Raw genomic sequence first — 20,205 nt, 5'->3', positions numbered from 1 at the left:
GAAGCATTCTTACCTCGACTTGCCCGACACCACCTGCCCTCAGAGACTGCACTTCTACAAAGAGGTTATCACTGAGGTATGCCAGCTCATAAGGTGAGATCTGCAGTCTGTCAGGACCATCAGTATTGCACAGTCCGTCGAGGTCAAAGTCACCGCGCCACTGTCGTTCTATGCGTTGGGTTCTTTTCAGGCCTCAGCTGGTGACATTTGCAGTCTGTCTCAGCATGCCACACATCGCTGCATTAGACAGCTCACTGAAGCCATGTGCGCGCACAGGAGGGACTTGATCAGTTTCCCTATGACCAGGGAGGCACAGAGTAAGAGGGCTCTAGGATTCTCCAGAATTGCAAACTTTCCCAAGGTGCAGGGAGCAATAGACTGTACGGACATCGCGATGTGGGCACCTTTTCAGAATGCAGAGGTTTTCAGGAACCGCAAGGGATTCCACTCCCTGAATGTCGAACACATTGTCAACCACCAGCAAATTATAATGGCAGTGATTGCTAATTTCCGGGCAGCATCCATGATGCTCACATCCTGCGTGAGAGCGCTGTATCTGACTTGTTTAACATTCAGCCACAAGGTCAATTCTGGATGCTTGATGACAAAGGATATGGCCTCGCCACCTGGCTGATGACCCCTCTGTGTGACACCTACACCGAAGCCGAGAGGCGATACAACAAGAGCCACAGAGCCACTTGCAATATCGTGGAGAAAACCATTGAAGTGCTTAAGCAGCGCTTTAGATACCTGGACCACTCAGGAGGCGAGCTCCAATACCATCCAGAGCAAGTAGCTCAATTCATGGTGGTGTGCTCCATGCTGCACAATTTGGCTATCAGGAGGGGACAAGAATTGTCTGATGAGTCTGACAGTCCACCTCACCAGAGAGCAGAAAAGGAGAATGAGGAGGCGGACGCTGACATCGGCCCACTCAATCAGGCTGACGCTGAAGCCATGCTCCTGCCCCACTCTAGATCACATGAGGACCCGTGATAGCTGCAAGGGCCTTATGTCAGGAGCTCATCAATGAGCGCTTTGCCTGAAAGAACATTGGTGTTATTTCCAAGGCTGACACACTGCTGGGTGTGCAGGTCATACATCAATGGTGGGCATCACCTTGGTGACAGTTAAAGTTTAAGCTGATTGAAGTTAAATGTAATTATACCCTTTGATGTTAAGGAATCACCAACGTGTAACGGTACAGCTATCTGAACCAATGCGCAACAAGGTTTTATTAAATAAAAAACATTTAATCTGAACAGTTGTCAGAAATCATTAATATTTCTATAAAAAACAACCCTCCCCCCCCCCACCCCTGCTTCTCCTCCCCACCTCTACTCCTTCCCTTTCCCCTCCTGACTCCAAGCCGCCTAGCCGAGGCGCTCATCAGGCGATGCTTCATTGGATGGGGGGGGGATGACGGCCGAAGCGCTGCTTGGATGGATATAGGAGAGGACAGTCCTGAGGTGGGAACGTGCTCCGAGCCAGAAGCAAGATGTTGCTCCTGGCTCTTGTGTGGTTGGCAATGGGGGTGCAGCACCTTGGGGTGCATTGCCACGCTACGGGACCACTGGGAGCCCTCTGCCAGCAGTGTTCCTGGCTACCAGCTCCAGGGCCTCCACCATCCCTTCCATGTTATATATTATTTGTTGGACAAAAACTCGGTGCCAACTATGTTCTTGGTGCTTGGTAGGCTTTTTGCTGCTGGTGAATCTCCCTCATTCCTCCCACAACAGCCTAACAAGCACACACCACAGCCACACATGCTTTCAGTCCCTCTCAGCTCCCTCTCTCTCTGTCTCCTCTTCTGAACATGTCATGATGACTGATAGCGCAAATGTACCCTCCAAGAATCACTCGTCACTCAGGGTCGGTCCATACATCAAAACGGTTTATTACGCCGGCGGGGAGATGAAGCCACCGGTGCATCCAGGTACCACTCTCTGCCGAACAAAAGGTTTCATGGATTTAGTTGTAACATTATGCTACAGGTGCCTTTGCTCTATTGGAAAATCTCTCTCTATAACAATTCCCCCTTTCAGTAAAGGGACTAGTCCTAGTCCCCTGAAACCGACACTAATTTATATTATGTTATTTTATGTTTTTGTATCATCCGATACTCTCTGCTTCAACGTGCTGGCCAATCACGCGATTTCAGGAGTCCCAGTTGTTTTAGATCAAATTAATATAGTTCGAATTGCCCCTTTCACCTGTCACGTGAACTTTCTTGCTTATCTGAGCTCTGGTGTTAAACCTCCGTTGTTGTGCATAATATCTGCAGGACCGGCAAGCCATGACTCCCCATGCTAACGCTAGGACTAGCTGTATTCCGACCAGTATATGGGATATAATTTGAATCCAAGGGTGAATTTTTGACATTCATCCCCCAGTTCCAAACCCTCCTCCACCAACTCTCATCCTGCAGCTCTGTGTCGGTATCTTTCTCCAGTATCTCAATCTTTGTCCATATTTGGTGGTAGAGTTTGACAGACTGGCCGACTCTGAGTCTTAGTTCCCTTAGTACTTCCGCTAAATGGGGAATAGGGGCCTGTTCTGGCTTGTCATAGTCCTGCAGGTGATCATGGAGCTGATCGATAGCGTTAATGATTTTGGTATCTCGCCGTCTAACTTGGTTAATGCGGGCTTGCCCTATAGTAATGGGTCGTAGGGGTGTAAAGCAGAAGTTTGGTTGCGGCATCTGGCATTGCAAGCCGTTATACTGATATGAGTGTTCCGTGGTGGAGACTCCCTTTGCCTCCGTACCCGGCCCGGGCAAAATGTGTAAGGGCAGGTACTATTTCCAAAACGCATCCATCAGTTCATTTAAAACCACATTCATCTAATTCTCCCTGTCCCACCGGGTGGGGGCACACCATGACCTCGCCCCTCTGTTTGCACCCTGTCAGGGAGACGCCGTATAGTGTGTTATCTCTACGGATAGCGGAGTCTGTGGTTAAGTAATAACGGAGGGAGGCATTGTCGCGTACGACCCTGATATTCTCGAGTTGATAAAGGGGAAATGGACCTGAGTCTCACGTGACTGTAGGGATCATCAAGACAATCCCCACTCCTGCAGCTGTGCCCATCTGGCAGTTTGGGATCGCTGGGTATACTCTGGTTAGTACCTTCAGAGTGCAGTTATCCAGTTTCCCCTTCAGCTTGGCTAGCTGAGATATGTGAGCTGTCTATCCAGTCCGGCACCTCCCCCCTTTGGATCTGGTCGAGGTTGTGTCGTATCTGTCCTACCATCCACAAACCATAAGCATGACAGAGTTGCCCTTGTCAGAGCTTTCCGGCATCTTCCTTTTCTCTGTCAAATGTGAGGTTATCCACTTTGGTGGTAAAAACAGAGAGACAGACTATTATCTGAATGGTGACAGATTAGAAAAAGGAGAGGTGCAACGAGACCTGGGTGTCATGGTACATCAGTCATTGAAGGTTGGCATGCAGGTACAGCAGGCGGTTAAGAAAGCAAATGGCATGTTGGCCTTCATAGCGAGGGGATTTGAGTACAGGGGCAGGGAGGTGTTGCTACAGTTGTACAAGGCCTTGATGAGGCCACATCTGGAGTATTGTGCACAGTTTTGGTCTCCTAACCCGAGGAAGGACATTCTTGCTATTGAGGGAGTGCAGCGAAGGTTCACCAAACTGATTCCCGGGATGGTGGGACTGACCTATCAAGAAAGACTGGATCAACTGGGCTTGTATTCACTGGAGTTCAGAAGAATGAGAGGGGACCTCATAGAAACGTTTAAAATTCTGACAGGTTTAGACAGGTTAGATGCAGGAAGAATGTTCCCAATGTTGGGGAAGTCCAGAACCAGGGGTCACAGTCTAAAGATAAGGGGTAAGCCATTTAGGACCGAGATGAGGAGAAACATCTTCACCCAGAGAGTGGTGAACCTGTGGAATTCTCTACCACAGAAAGTTGTTGAGGCCAATTCACTAAATATATTCAAAAGGGAGTTAGATGAAGTCCTTACTACTAGGGGGATCAAGGGGTATGGCGAGAAAGCAGGAAGGGGGCACTGAAGTTGCATGTTCAGCCATGAACTCATTGAATGGCGGTGCAGGCTAGAAGGGCCGAATGGCCTACTCCTGCACCTATTTTTTTTTTTCTATTTCTATGTCAATTAGACGATTAATTGTTTTGGCATGTGTCTCGATTATTGAAATTCCATCTAACTGTATCTCCATGCCTTCCCTTCCTAAGTCGGCTTGGTCGTTCGGATTCTGCTCTGCCTGCTCTAACAGTTCCCTCATCACCTCTTTAAGTTGTTCCACCTTTTCGTTCAGCCCTTGTATATCCAGTGAATTTACTATGGAGTCCCGGTATTAAAGCCGGCAGCAGCGTCATTAATTATTCCCCTCTTATGCCTATGCACCTGCTCTTGTCCTCAGAACCTACTGGCACCCATGGCATCGGCAGCCTGCTGCATTACAATCTTACTTAATTGATTATACATATTCCTTGACTGTTCAGTACAATATTCTGGCATTCGTAAGCCTGAGATATTGATCAGGACAGGCACAATTGCTTAACATTATGCGTTAACATAAGTTCTGTCCTTGCTCCAGTCCTTGGCTGCTGGGATACATATTCCATCAGTTAAATTAAACAAGATCCCATAGTTTGGGTAAGTGTGTCTTTCCTGCATTTGCTGCATCCCCCGTAGTGCATCCGGGTTATCTGATGCTTGTATGAGTGTCGAGATCCCTAGTATAATGCTGCAGAGCTGAAGTGGCCGCTGTGATTCCATCTCAATGGGTGTTTTATCTGCAAATTTTAAACAGATCCTGGTGTTAGGTTCTGGTCTACTCATCTTTTATCCATACATGTCGAGATCACTCTGTGAAATTGGAGGTAAGGGTTAGGTTGGGTTTGTGGACTCCACTTACCCACTGTGGGGTACATTGGCTCTATTACCACAGGTGATGGTACTATGGCTGTGCACTGCACTATCAGTCTGGTCCCATTTTTTTTAAAATCTCTTCCAGCTTATTTATCTTAGCTTTTAACTAGTGAATTTGTTTTGTTTGACTGTCTATTTCTTTGTTGTATCAAGCAAGTATTATTACTAGGCTAGTCCTATTTTATTTTTATCCTGACTATCCCACCATTTCCTCTATCTGTCAGGTAAGTCTTCTTTATTCTATTAAGAAATCCAAATTAATAATGTCCAGTATAAAACAGCTGTCAATGAAAGGGGTTAACTCCTTTACAGGTTTGTAAGAAGGCCTGATGCCATTACGTGACTTCGCGTAATCATCCGAAAAAATTTTTTTTAAGTCTTTGTGCCTTCAAAACTTGCTTAGAAATTAGGAATCCGTTAAAACTGCAGAAATCATTAGTAAAGCCGTCATAATAAAAATCTTCTCATCAGGAAAGACAGCATTTTAGATTAAACTCCAATCTTTCCTTAACTTCTAATTCAAATACTTGCCAAAGATTTTTTTTTAATTGATTTAAAACGAGACCACACATTTTTAATAGCTATTTTGTTTACTGAAATCCAATTTTCACACAAGCTGTATACATTCCAACATTTTGTGGGTTTTTTTACGGTCCCGTTCACTGGGCAAATCTTGTGTTTTATTTCTTTCTCGACACAAAATCTAAACTTCCGTGCCAATTCCATTTTCTATAAGAATTTTAAAATTCAGTCAGATTTTCTAATTCCCAGTTTTTTTTCTTTCTGTGCTGAGTTCGCATAGCTTAGATCTTTTCTCCTCGTTATTTTCAAAACCCTCCTGCTTGTTTAGAATGTTCGGGACTTTTCTTGATAAACAACGTCCATTTTGGAAATCTTTTCAAACTGCAGTGAAACTTTCTCGGAATTTAAAATCATTATCAATGGAGAGTGTCTTTTACCTCTTCCAATTTTTTTTTCAATTAAACCAATATCTTTTTCACAGCCAATATCAACTAATATTTAGTAAGTTATGTCTTTTTCCATCGCAAACACTCCTTTTTTTTCAGCATCTATTTCGTACGTTACGTCTTTTTTTTTCAGATCTCCTTTCTTCAAATTAGGTTTTGTATTTTACGCAGAGGGCTCGTGCCTCCGTAAATTTGTTAATTTAAAATCGAAGACACTTTTCCTTTCAAATTCGTTCAATTTGTTTTCTTTCAAGGTTGCGTCTTTATCTTTTTTTTCCATAACTAGAACGTAGTCTAGCACATAAGCTTTGAGAGCTGCTTTTTGTTATCTCAAATGTTCCAGTTTCAAGGCCGTTACAATGTCCCCCTTTTTTTTCTAAAGTGCTAAAGCTTGCCGTGTTAACATTTTATTATTTTTTTCAAAAGTCTTTTTTACACCTTCGCAGATAGCTTACCACTCGCCCAGGAGTTTGACCTGATCCCTGAAGGTAGTTCTAGATTGTTTCCAAACCTTTTAGTTTTATTTCTCTTTTTTTAAGAGATCAGATTTAATTAAATTTTTTTTAGTTTGAATCTATCTCAGTATTTTGCTGTGTCTTCTCTTAATATCTCAAAATCCCAATTCAAATTTTGTAATGCCAATTTTTTATTTAAAACTCTTTTTACTGAGCTAAAAGCTTTCGCGTCAAGGTTTTACACAAAGGAAAATGGGAGCATACTTCCCCAGCCCGCAACCTCGAGAGACCCACACAGGCCTTTTTTTTTTAAGGCATTCTTTATCTCATTCCCAGACTAAATTTATGTCATTCAACCCAATGTAATCAATAATTGCAGGTTTTCTTTCGACAAGTAAGTGAGCGTGTCAAATAAAAAAAATTTTAAACCACCGGGACCATGTATTTTTTTATCTTTTGCTCAAAAAACCTATCCTTTGTGCATTTCCTAGCTCCGTAACTTATCATCTGAATAAATCCACACCTGCGTTTCTAACTTAAAATATAATTCAATTCTAGGTTCACACTTTCTTAAAACTTCCTACATACAGGACAACACTACAAAGGGTTAAAAAAAAAACTTTCACTTTGTCTGAAAAAGTGGGTGGAGCTAAAACAAACAGACAGCTCCACCATTTTTTTTTCAAACAGGCTTTCAGACACATGAAAAATTAATTCCGCAGTCAAAAAATCGCACAAGCACTCTCACTCAAAGACAGACATTCACAAAAGTCTCTCTTCATTCAACAAAGTTTATTGTTTGGCCGGCTCTATTTTTGGATCCATACAGCACTTAAGATAGTCACTATCAGGGTTTTTAAAATAAATTAATACATGATGATAGATTAATACATGATTGATTTACTTTCTCTGTTAATTTTACGTGGACTCGAAGAATCAGATCCCAGGCCTTTTCTATTACTTTCTTTTGTTTCTCCGCCCAGTGGTGGGTAAGGGACCTTTCTGATCCCCACTCGAGTTCTGTTTTTATATTGGCCATGTTTGGTATTTAGTATTGGGGATGGTTAGAGATCTAACTCTCAGAGGTCCACCTTCACCAGCGTGACTTGTAGTAGAACACCTAATTCTCAGCGGTCTGCCTTCACCAACGTGACTTGCAGTAGGTCATTTCTAATGACTGTCAGGTTACAAATCTGCTATTACACAAACTCGTACAATTCTTAAAACGTGTTTAAGCAATTCCCGCAGTGCTCTACACCTCCTTAATGACTACCTACCACGGTTTTGCCTGTTGGTCCGACCCTTCTTACAGGTTGGATATTGCGTCGGCCTCTGGACACCACCTGGTCCCTTACCCCCCCGGGATCTATTGCCAATACTCACCCGGATTCTCCAGGGGTGTCCCAATGGCCTCTGCAATATCCTGTTCTTAATCTTAATCCTGTTACAGAGCTGTATTGTTCTAACATGAACCAGGACATCTTGTCTGAGGCCTGAAAGCTGATTGATTAGAGACATCTGCAGAACTTATTTTTTTATGTGTATTCCTGTGTGAGAAACAGCAGTTATCAGTAACTAGGAATGCAGTCTCTTTCTGCTAGCTGAAATCCCTTGAGGCTTTGCTGAACCACGAGCAGCCATCTTCATACATTTTACACACGCATTTAATACTACAGTTACATATTTAGTTCTAACATTATGCTACAGGTGCCTTTGCTCTATTGGAAAATCTCTCTCTATGACAATGACCTTTGACCTCCTGAATCGCGAGAATCGAGTGTTGCCATGCCGTTGTTAAGGGCGGCAACACTTTATGGCAGAAGGTCAGTGAGATTTAACGCTAACGACCATTTCATATCACTCGCGGTAACACCCAATTTCAAAAATGGAGACTAGGTGATTTGAGAATGGACGAGAAGTCGGTGATCTGAAAACCCATTTTTACCGCTCACGCCGGAAATAATGCCCATTTTTGGGTGATATGCACAAAAGTGTAAAATCTAGCCCAAAAAGTTAGTATGCAGGTACAGCAAGTAATCAGGAATTCAAATGTAATGCTGGGCTTTATTGCAAGGGGGTTGGAGTATAAAAGCAGCAAAGTCCTGCTACAACTGTGCAGAATATTGGTGAGGCCACACCTGGAGTATTAAAGGAATTGCCGTGTTAGTAGTCGAGAAATATTTGTTCAACTTTTTAATGAACTGTTATCCACTTTGATATAAAATCCTGATCCAAATACAAAATGTTCCCATTTATCTAATCTGTAATGATTTTATTGTCAAGTGATTGCCATGTTTCATTTGGAATCAGCTGCGAACCTCATTTTTGCAAGAAAAACGTGCTTTTGTGCAGTATTTTCTGTTTTTGGTAGTGAATTACTGTGCAATTGAGTGGTACAAAGCTCTGCGAATTGGACTTTTCCCCTCCTCGGTTTGTGCAGATACTGACCTCAGCACATTTCTCAATTAACTGCTTGTAAGTTCAGCAGAATGGAGCAGTTTTGTATATTTTAAGAAAAAGAAAGACTTGCAAGAGACTCTTCATGACCTCAGGACATCTGAAAGTGCTTTATATCGATTGAAGTACTTTTGAAGTGTCGTCTCTGTTGAAACATAGGAAACTCAGCAGCCAATTTGCGCACAGCAAGGTCCAACAAACAGCAATCAGATAATCTGTTTTAGCGATGTTGGTTGAAGGATAAACCAGGACAGCAGGGAGATCTCACCAGCTCTTTTTCGACATAGTGCCATTGGATTTTTTATGTCCCCTTGAGAGGGCATGTTTAACGTCTCGTCCAAAAGATAGCACCTCCGTACTCTAAACATTGGAGTGGAATTTGAAGCCACAACCTTCAGACTCAAAGGCAAGCGTGTTACAACAAAGCCACAGCTAACACCATGAGCAGATCTACCTCATGGAGTTAGTCCATAGTCATGCATTTTTTTCTCTAATATAAGGATGTGTATTTTATCCATTTACCCTAATGTCCTCTCAGCAAACAATAGAAAACCATTTTAAATATGTGTACTTGGTGCTAGCTAAAATTATATTAAAAATGTTCAAATGTATTGATTCAAACAAGAATGAATCTTGATCCATCACGTGGCTAAGACACAGAAACTTGGAAAGTCCCAGGTTCAGTTCCCAAACAGCACAGCTGATCTCAGCATCCCTGAGCTCGGAAGAGGAAAAAAATAATGATGAAAGGGCCTTGAGCATCAATCATTGTCCCACTGGAAAGTGGGCCTTGAGCCATGACAGGATCGTACCCAGCTGTGATATCCCCGCACAGTCAAATAACCAACCGACAATCACTGGGTTCACAAACGACCACTTGGAAATGTTACCAGAGAGTTGACATGGATCTGTACCCCAACAAGAATTGGTGCATTCATGAAAGGGAGAACATTAGAGAGAATAATTGAAGATAATTATGTTGTCTGAATGTGAATCATTGGCCTGGAGTTTCCGCTAGGTTGCACTATTTTTTCAGCGCAAGTAGCCTGAAATTGGCCAAACCAGCACAAAAGATCGTGGAATTTTAAGTGCAAATTACATTTAGCGTAAATCGAGATTCCACAATCTTTTGCAGTAGTTTAAAAAAAATCATGCTAGAAGCTGGCCTTGCCCCCAAAAGCGGCTGCACCCCCAGATTGAATGAATCACCATTGCGAGTTTCAATTCATTGTGCCCATTTTCGGGCCTTTGAGGATAAGGGGATAAGGGTTTATGGGGAGCGGGCGGGGAAGTGGAGCTGAGTCCATGATCAGATCAGCCATGATCTTATTGAATGGCAGAGCAGGCCCAAGGGGTCATATGGCCTACTCCTGTTCCTATTTCTTATGTTCTTATGTTCTTATTAAGCTATTTTTTAGGCGCAAGGACACTAATAGGCACATTTTGAAAGCTTTTGAACTTAAAAAAAAATTTACTAAGCAACTAACTAGTGTACCGCACTGTTACTGACAAATGGTTCGATATGGTTTTTAAAGTCATTTTAATTATTTAAAATCAGGTTACTCACAGGTGGTGGACTAGACACTCTGATTAAAAATCCGTAATTTTTGTGATAAACCTATTTTCAGCTGCATTAATAAAACTGCACCAATTTATCACTCTTACATATATCACGGAATATTTTTTAAAGGAATTTTTTTTAAAGATCCGTTCTAAAATGCTGCCGATTGCGTTGGTCCATGGCTAATTTTACATTTGGTGCTATGCAAATTGGACTGAGTGGAAACTTATGGGAAAAAAATAATACTTCTGAAAACTAGCATAATTACGGGCACCATCAGCAACCAGACAGCCGATTGCATCCAAAGCGGAAACTCTATCCCATTCTCTTTGCGGTCTCAAGTCTGAGATGAAAAGTGAAGCTATCCAGATTGAGCGAATAACCCCACACCAGTCACATTGGTCAGCTTGATCCAATTCTGGAGCAAATTTGCAACATATGTAGCATAACATTGGTTGTTTTGACAACTGAGGCACTGCCAGATGTTTAGTGGCCACTGACGAAAGAAACTTTCAGATAGTTGCAGTGCACTAATCTGATCGCAGCCTTAAAGCCATACACAGCACTTTTGTTTCTGCTCAATCTGCCATTCAGCGGGACCAGATTTATTCAGGCATGTCAAACACAGAAGTTCAGCACAGCAAGATGGACTGTGCGGATTTGTTGAGCCAAGTGGATTGTGGCTCTCACAGCACATGGCACCAATCAGTATTTGTGGGCTGTAGAATTTCCATTAGAAAGTCCACACTAAGGCCAAGAAGAACTCCAAAACGTATAAGAGCTAGATTTCCCACCACTGACTATCAACGGGCCGGAATCTAGCTGTTAAATTTCCTTGATATGACTCATGCAGACGACTGCATAGATGACTTAGTAAACTAGTATTGCTTGGTTATGTTAACAGCAAGATATTACAAGGTACAAGGTATGGGGTGGCAATGATTAAAAACTGTTCCCATTCGTATGCCTGGATTGGCATCAGGCATCTCCAAATTTGACAAAGGAACAACACAGATGCAAACAAGGCTATTACCATCTCAATTCGGCCCATCGTCCCTTTTGTCTCTCAAATATCTTCTGCCTTCCGCCCTATCACAGACCTTCCCTTTTGTTCTTTCCACACCCCACCCCCCCTCCCCCTTTCAGGGCACCAGCACTTCCTTAAGAATCTGTTAGACTTCGAACTATTGCCAGTTCTGACGAAGGGTCATCAACCTAAAACGTTAACTCTGTTTCTCTCTCCACAGATGCTGCCTGACCCGTTGAGATTTCCAGACTTTTCTGTTTTTATTAACACAGATGCAATACAGATATCTTTCTACAAAGCCTAGCTTCTCCTCCCTGTGCTTTATTTGGACTAATTTAGTGTGGTACTTCCACTTCTCGTCATTACATATTTTCCTGCTGTACCAGACACACAATGAATTTACTTTCTGTCACTGAATTAATTTTGCTTAAGTTCATATATTTAAGCAGGCATGGATAGTCTTTCTGGGGTGCTGAAAGATTGAATTTTATGGGGATGATTTTAACCCTACCCGCCTGATGAAAACCATGTCAGCGGGCAGTTAAAATCGGCCGGGAGATCGACCCACCTGGCTTCCCGCTCCATTCCTGCTGCTTTCTATTTTAAGCTGCTCTTCTGAGCAGGCTGCAGGAACATCTGAAACCGGTGGGGTGCTTCTTTAAACGTGCCGCTCAGGGTCCAATGATATCTTCAGGCCTCACCTACTATTTTAACAAGTTGTCTGCACGGGGCAGCCGGTGTGGCCAGGTTCTCGCCAGGTGAAGATAAAGGGAAGAGGAGCTAATACACCGTCCCAAATACAAGTCTATTTACAAGGAACAATCTACAGCTAATCGATGAATAAACCACTGATGTACACACCAAACAACTGGTGGAACTTTTACCCCTTCCAAAACATTCAGAAGAGTAGTTCCATTTTTTTTAAATGAACAACCACATCACATCATTATGTTCTGTTTAAATCAGATTTTGAACCTCAACATGCAACTCAAGGAGAAAATTAAGAGGTTAAATTAATTTTTAAAAATCACATTTTTGTAAAAGCAGAATAGAGAGAAAAAAAGCTTATATTTATATGAAGCCTTATCGTGCTTTGCAGAAATGGTCCAATGCTTGACATCTAATGAATTACCTTGCAATGCAGTCACTGTTGTTATGTAAATGGTCACATCAAGACAGACAGTTTATGTGCAGTAACCACTTGTGACCCAGCCACTTCAATCATCAGCCTGCGCTACAACCAACTATTGGGATTTGTACAGGATTGACCTGGTGATTACTATCTCACTGGTTTTTAATTCCTCGTGATGGGAAAGCTCCTGGACTTCAGTCAGAACTTGCACAGTGTAGTCAGGAACTCTAATCCACAGCCCACCATCTCCATGGCATGTGTTGGAACCACGATATGTTGCACCACTGTAGGGTTAGCTTAGATGATATTTGAACCAGAGCAGATTCAGGCATTAAAATTTTACATTTAAAGATAATAAAATTGAATATTTCAAAGCACTGAAATACAGACGTGTTCAGGATAAAAGTATCTAAAGATATTGCTGAAGAAACTGAACTGGATCCAAATGGCCTTCTAGCGTCGATGTGGATAAAAGCCCTGACTGTGGGAAGAGCTTTAAAAGATCCAGTAAGCTGAAGGGACACCAGCTTGTTCACACTGATGGCAGGTCGTTTAAATGTCCTGACTTGTGGGAAGAGCTTTAAAAGCTCCATATAACTGAAGAAATACCAGCTTCTTCACACTGATGAGAGGCTGTTTAAATGTCCTGACTGTGGGAAGAGCTTTAAAAGCTCCGATAAACTGAAGGGACACCAGCAATTTCACACTGGGGCTACTCCGTGTGTGGGAAGAGATTTACTCAGTCATCCAGCCTGGTGAAACACCAGTGAGTTCACACTGATGAGAGGCTATTCACCTGCTCCGTGTGTGGGAAGGGATTTACTCAGTCATCCAGCCTGGTGAAACACCAATGAGTTCACACTGATGAGAGGCTATTCACCTGCTCCGTGTGTCTGTACGGTCCCCGCCCTGCGAGCACCATCGGAGCAGGCCGGGAAACAGAAGGAGCAGTGTGGCAGCATACCGCTCCAGGGAGCAGCACGTGCTGGAGCAGGAGAAACGACAGTGAAAAGGGACATCACCAAGGTCCAGGTCGGTGATTGGAGCGTGGGCAGATACATCAGAAGTGGTGAGATCGGGGCGAAGGAGCAGTGGGAGACTGTAGAGGGACGTGATCAGGGCCCAGGAGAGGCGCGAGTTCGGGGTCCAGAAGAGGCGAGAGCCCAGGGGCAGCATGGGCCAGCCCACACTGCGATATGTGTGCACACTTGGCCCGTGCAGCAGAGCAGGTCTCCAGTCATCTTGGTTAATCCTTGCCACTGGACCAAGACCTAGCTCTGTCAAGCCCGTATGGTGGCTGGTGTGCAACGGTCACCAGACGTTAAAACATCCAAGCACAGGCATCTTCCACCCTTCACGATTTTGTTCGGACCTGGAATTTTAGGTCCATCATTGAAACACCTGTGAACTTTTTGAAGTGGAAGCAAGTCATCCTCGGTTCGAGGGACCACCTATGATGATGGGATAAAAGTAAAATTTTTCAGTTAACAGCAAGGGAAAAGAAGTCAATTAGACCTATTTTTTCTACACCGATATTTCTGAAAAGGCAGCTGGCTTTCCTCCATCTGACTTATGTGTCCATAGGAACAGTGATGGAGCTTTGAAAAGCACAGGTTGGAGTGGAAGAGAGTGGTCACATCATTGTAGAAGCTGAGGCTGACAATGTTCTGATACAGCAACCTACAGGAACAACAGTCTGAGGATAAAAGCTAGCCAATGGTAAAAAGTGGTTGGATTTTGACCTCTCCTTCACTTTTTTCCCTCTGGGCCCTGATCTATTCAAAACACGGTCTCTCTCATTCTGTTCCCAGGCCTGTGGACAATGCACCACATTTGTAAGAGCTGGAAAGTCAGTCAGCAACCTGTGGTATAATGTGTAGCACCTAGAAGGACGAGGGCAACAGGCGCATGGGAACACCATCAGCTCCAAGTTTCCCTCAAAGTCACACATCATCCAGACTTGGCAATATATCACCATTTCTTCATCGTCGCTGGTTCAATTCCTGGAACTCCCTCCCTAAAAGCAGTATGGGATTACTTTCACCTCACGACTGCAGCAGTTCAAGGAAGTGGCTCACCACCATCTGTGATGCGGTTAATCACTAGCAAGGGCAATTAATGCTGAGCAATAAATGCTGGCCTTGCCAGTGATACCCACATCACAGAAATGAGTAACAAAACAAATTGGCACTGTCTTTCAGAAGTTAATCAGGGATCGTTGAAATGTGTTAATAGTTACAGAGGATCTCTGGGAATGTGTTAATATTGGCCAAAGTCCCCGGAAGTCTATTCATTTTTGTAGGGTCGCCTGGAGTATATTGATATTTGGTTGCTTGAGAAATGTTAAAAAGAAAACATGCATTTATATAGTCCCTTTTATGACTTCAAGATGTCCCAAAGTGCATCACGGTCAATAAAGTACTTTTGAATTGTACATATTGCTGTAATGATTAAAGATGGAAATAATCGCTGAATGGCTTATGTCCAGTTTATACCTGGTCAGATGTCAAAGCAGCTTTGAAATCATCCACAGCCTAACTAACAAATCACCCAAATCATGGTGTTAGCTTCAATAACCCACTATTGCCATGGTGTTAGTTTAAATAACCCACTGCTACCATGGTGTTAGTTTCAATAACCCACTGTTACCATGGTGTTAGTTTCAATAACCCACTGATATTTATCCCTCAATCAACATCACAATAACAGATTATCTGGTCATTATCACATTGCAGTATGTGGGAGCATGCTGTGCGCAAATTGGCTGCTGCGTTTTCCACATTACAGCAGTGACTACACTTCAAAAGTACTTAATTAGTTGTAAAGCGCGTTGGGACATCCTGCAGTCATGGAAGGTGCTGTATTAATGCAAGTCCTTCTTTCTTTACGGTATTAGCTTCAATAACCCACTGCTAGGTTGGAATTTTACCAGCCCTGCGAGTGCAAGTTTGGAGGCGGGTCTGCTGTCAAAATGGTTGTGATTGACAGCGGGGTGCAAATCCGCTCTGAACCCGCCTTCTTGTAAATTTCCAAAGTGCCGGCTCTGTCTGCGGTTTGCAGACCCGGCACTCAGCGGCGAGTTAGGCAATTGAGATAGTTAAGATGCTGCTTAAAGCTATATAATCAGCATTTAACAGGTCCAACGGATTTTTCCAAGCTTTTCACGAGGTTCACGTCCCTTGGGCATCACATCAGGTAAGTGTGTCGGGTTTTCAATGACTCTCCATTGCTCTGAATAGTTGACAGCCAAAGAAGTGGTAGAAACGCTACCATTTCACAGCTCTTCAATTTCCAGTCTTAGAAGCTGGAGCCTTCAGGATTTGGAATAGACTTTTCAGCTTTATGGAGGTTTGAAGTGTTTGCAGTGAATTCTCTATCAACTGTCACCTCTTTGGAGCAACCTCTCTCACCATTGACAGATCGCTTCGGTAATCTCAACTTCAGCTGCCATCTATTCCATCAGCATCGGTGCCCTTGAAAAAACCTCACCTTGGTCCTCAGAATCCCACCACGATCAGCCCAACACCAACATCATTAGGCACACCAGCAGCACTAGGCACACCAGCAGCACCAACAACACCAACCTTCTCTGCAATCACCTGATACTGCACAGTACACAGGACATCAGCACCCACCACATTGCTGCCCGGGACATCAGGGATGGCCTCACCATGGCCAGATTTACTTCACTTGACCCTTTACATCCTGGCTACCACATGATGAGCCAGGTTGGCACCACCTCATACCAACACCATAGAAACATAGAAAATAAGTGCAGGAGCAGACCATTCAGCCCTTCAAGCCTGCACCACCATTCAATATGATCATGGCTGATCATTCAACTTCAGTACCCCACTCCTGCCTTCTCTCCATACCCCCTGATCCCTTTAGCCGTAAGGGCCACATCTAACTCCCTTTTGAATATCCAACGAACTGGACTCAACAACTTTCTGTGGTAGAGAATTCCACAGGTTCACAATTCTCTGGGTGAAAAAGTTTCTCCTCATCTCAGTCCTAAATGGCTTACCCCTTATCCTTAGACTGTGACCCCTGGTTCTGGACTTCCCCAACATCGGGAACATTCTTCCTGCATCTAACCTGTCCAATCCCGTCAGAATTTTATATGCTTCCATGAGATCCCCTCTCATTCTTCTAAATTCCAGTGAATAAAGCATCCATGCAATGCCTAAGCCATTTCTTTCACACCCATCATCATTGAGGGTACCGTTATGTCTCACTATTCACTACAACTCATTAAGCCACTTCCAAAGGTGCACACAAATCTGTCCAAGAAGGCAAAGTGTTGAAAATAAAGATTTCAATGTTTGACAACACATTAGCAGAATCTTTACATGAACATTGGCGATAACACCCAAGTGCTTACCCTTGTGTGTTGTTATTTGGTATGATTGGACAAGGATGCAGTAAATTGTGAGGGGTGGCCAGTGAGATGGGGTCATGATAATGTGGATAGAAACAGATGGGTGGGTGGAGGTGCAAGGTAAGTTGGCGTGAGTAAGGATATGCAGGAGTAGGGTAGGGAAGGCAGAATGTTGGGGATGTGATGAGTGGCACAGCAGGATGAAGGCGAATGTGGTTTTGCAATAACATTTTGTGATCTACTGAGATCATTGAAAGGTTTGTGCCACTGCAGCAAGGTCCTCCTAACGACATCCCTGCTTGTGCCCTCCTGTACAATGTGCAACCAGGCTGTGTTGGTGTCCTGGGGAGGTCTCTTCTGCCCATGGGAAGGGAAGAGAATCTTCTTGCGTGCTGTGATAGAACACTGACAGCACAACTGTCAAAATGAATGTAGGCATGGTCCCTTTAAGGAAACCGGCTGATGACGCATCATCAGATGACGTCATTAGACTGGCTTCCTTTTAGTTGGCCGGGAACCTCGCAAGCCCAATCTAGACAAAGTCGTGGGGGAAGCCGGCATAGACACAATAGCGGGATTGGAATCTGCACCCGAAATCACCCGCCTTGGTAGGAAACATTGAGCCCCAAGTGTGGTGTTAGCTTCAATAACCCACTGTTATCATGGTATTAGTTTCAGCAACCCATTGTTACCATGGTGTTAGCTTCAATAACCTGCTGTTATCAAGATCACAGATTTTACACAGGTATAAAAGCAACCCACGTGATTGGTTGGTTTCATACTTCAACCAGTTAAAATGTATGACACCATGGGGGAAAATTCCGTTCAGCGCCAAGCGCAGAAATCTTGACTCTTGCAAGAAATTGGGGTTACCGCCCCCGAAATAATGTCTACACTTCCTTTCTGGGGCGCGAGAGGGGCGGACGCGTCTGCAGCGGAGCACAGCACCATGCACTGGGCCGCGTAGTGCAGCCACTCAAGAGGTGCTCTTCACTTAATTAAAGGGACAGGCTCAAGCTGCAAACTCTGCATTATAAAAATGGTCCCACCTGGATCACCGGGGAGCGGGGATACCATGCCAAAAGCCTGGCACTCAAGAACTGACCAATCGTGGCACTGGAACCCACATTCAAAGCGCCAATGGGCGGAGCAAAAAAATCTGTTATTTTTTTTTACAAAGCACTGCAATTTCCCGGGTGCTAACGGGGGCAGAAACAACCCAAATTTGTAGGCCCATATCTAGACAGCAGCTACTATGCAGAGACAGCCTTGTTCTGTCCACAATAATCCCCTCCCTTGACCATGCACCCTATTCACTATCTGTTGGGCTTCTTCACAATATTTTCCTTTTCTCAAAATTTGCAAGGCCAATGTATGTAACATGCTTGCTTCATATCTGAGTGGGGTGGGGCAAACACACTCCAATACATCAGCCCGGAGATGAACTGTTGAGAGCGTCCAGTCTAATGGAGGAAGCTTCTGTCACCCAACTGTGCAGACTTTATTCTGAGCCTGGGCTGGGGTCAGCAGCAGGTAGCATAACAGAGATATCAGTCTTCGGAACATAGAAACAGGGGTAGGCCTGTTCTACCATTCAGTTAAATCATAGCTGGTCTGTATCTCAACTGCATCTACCTGCCTTGGTTCCATATCCCTTATACCCTTACCTAACAAAAATCTATCAATCTCAGTTATGAAATCTTCAATTGACCTAGTCTCACAGCTTTTTGTGGTAGAGAGTTCCAGATTTCCACTACTCTTTGTGTGAAGAAGTGCTTCCTGACATCATCCCTGAAACAGCCTAGTTCTCATTTTTAAGATTATGTCCCCTTGTTCTGAACTCCCCCAGCAGAGGAAATAGTTTCTCTCTATCTATCCTGTCATTATCTATTTCATAACTGTCATCTGTCAAGTGTATGTGCCTGGGCAAGAAATGTTACATGTTACACTGACCACAGGGGGCGAACTTGGTGGGAGACGCTCCTAACCTGGACTTTCCAGTAGAAAAGGGGAAGCTCCACCCACCGTCTGCCTCTTGAGGTCTTGGTAATAAAGGTAACTGGTCACAGAGTGATCTTCTCTCAAGTATGGGCCTCGTGGTCAGTGTTCTCAAGATACACAACTTCGGTCAGCTTATACATGGGTTACAATGACAGTTGAATACATGACAGGAAGGTTGAAAGGTTGATAAGTGAATGAGGGAAGAATCTCCCCCTTCAATAATTACACCTTGGATGTCCGAGAGGTGCGAGAAGCGGAGACAGCTGAGGAGCGTCCTTGCCACAATGTATAATGAGCATGGTAGAGGTGGTTGAGTAATTGCTCTCTTCCATCTCTGTAAATCCCGGGAGCAGATGAGCACAACATTCTCAGCCTTGAGGTAGAGTGCCAAGTTAACTATATTAAGTGCCTCAGATTAAGTATGTTCCCACAGTATACATGCCCCAAGTAGTGTGTATAGTAAGGACATATTATTGGCAACGAGAAACTGGGATTCAAACCACGCGAGCATGGCCACTAGCAGTACAGAAGAGAGGCACTGTGTTGGTGATGATTGGGACAACTTTATTGAGAGACTACAGCAAAGTTTTGTCACTAAGGAATGGTTGGGCCAGAATTTGGCCGACAAACGTAGGGCCCATCTCCTGACGGTTTGTGGATCCAGAACGTACTCCCTGATGAAGGACCTTCTAGCGCCAGAGAAGCCGGCGGACAAGACGTTCGAAGAGCTCAGTAAGTTGATTGGGGAACACCTTAAACCAGCGACCAGCATGCACATGCCGAGACTGAACCTGTGATCCCAATAAGACTTTGTGGGGGAGGTGATCTCATGTATTCAACTATCATTGTAACCCATGTATAAGCTGACCTAAGTTGTATACCTTGAGAACACTGACCACAGGGGGCGAACTTGTAGGAGACACTCCTAACCTGGACTTTTCGATATAAAAGGGGAAGCTCCACCCACCGTCTGCCTCTTGAGGTCTTGGTAATAAAGGTAACTGGTCACAGAGTGATCTTTTCTCAAGTATGGGCCTCGTGTGCATTTATATTGTATAGTAAGGACATATTACTTCCTGTCAATGCTGCTAAAGCAAGCAGCAATGTCCTTTCGAGGCGCTGCACTCATGATTCCTGATTCCCTTCCATTCACTGTGATATGTCCTTATTATACAGTATAAATGCACACGAGCATAATTAAGGACAAAAAGAGGGTCATTGACATCAACACATCGCATTCCTGTCATGGTAGTCACATTGTGACTGACACCTGCTCTCAACAATATCTTTCATAGTCGGGTGCATAA

General features: G+C 43.9%; 1 long non-coding RNA gene across 1 annotated transcript in view; it reads right to left on the bottom strand.

The window, feature by feature from the left end:
* Positions 1-1,876: 1,876 nt before the first annotated feature.
* The window catches only part of LOC139277029 (uncharacterized), a 147,773-nt gene continuing 129,444 nt past the window's right edge, over positions 1,877-20,205 (bottom strand). The window contains exon 2 of the long non-coding RNA XR_011596018.1: positions 1,877-4,780. This is a non-coding gene — a long non-coding RNA (uncharacterized lncRNA). The remainder of the gene's footprint in view (positions 4,781-20,205) is intronic.

Source organism: Pristiophorus japonicus, chromosome 12, assembly GCF_044704955.1.
Source record: "Pristiophorus japonicus isolate sPriJap1 chromosome 12, sPriJap1.hap1, whole genome shotgun sequence".
In the NCBI taxonomy this organism is placed as follows: domain Eukaryota; kingdom Metazoa; phylum Chordata; class Chondrichthyes; family Pristiophoridae; genus Pristiophorus; species Pristiophorus japonicus.
Note: the sequence above shows the minus strand (reverse complement) of the source record. Positions and strands in the feature narration are given on the sequence as shown.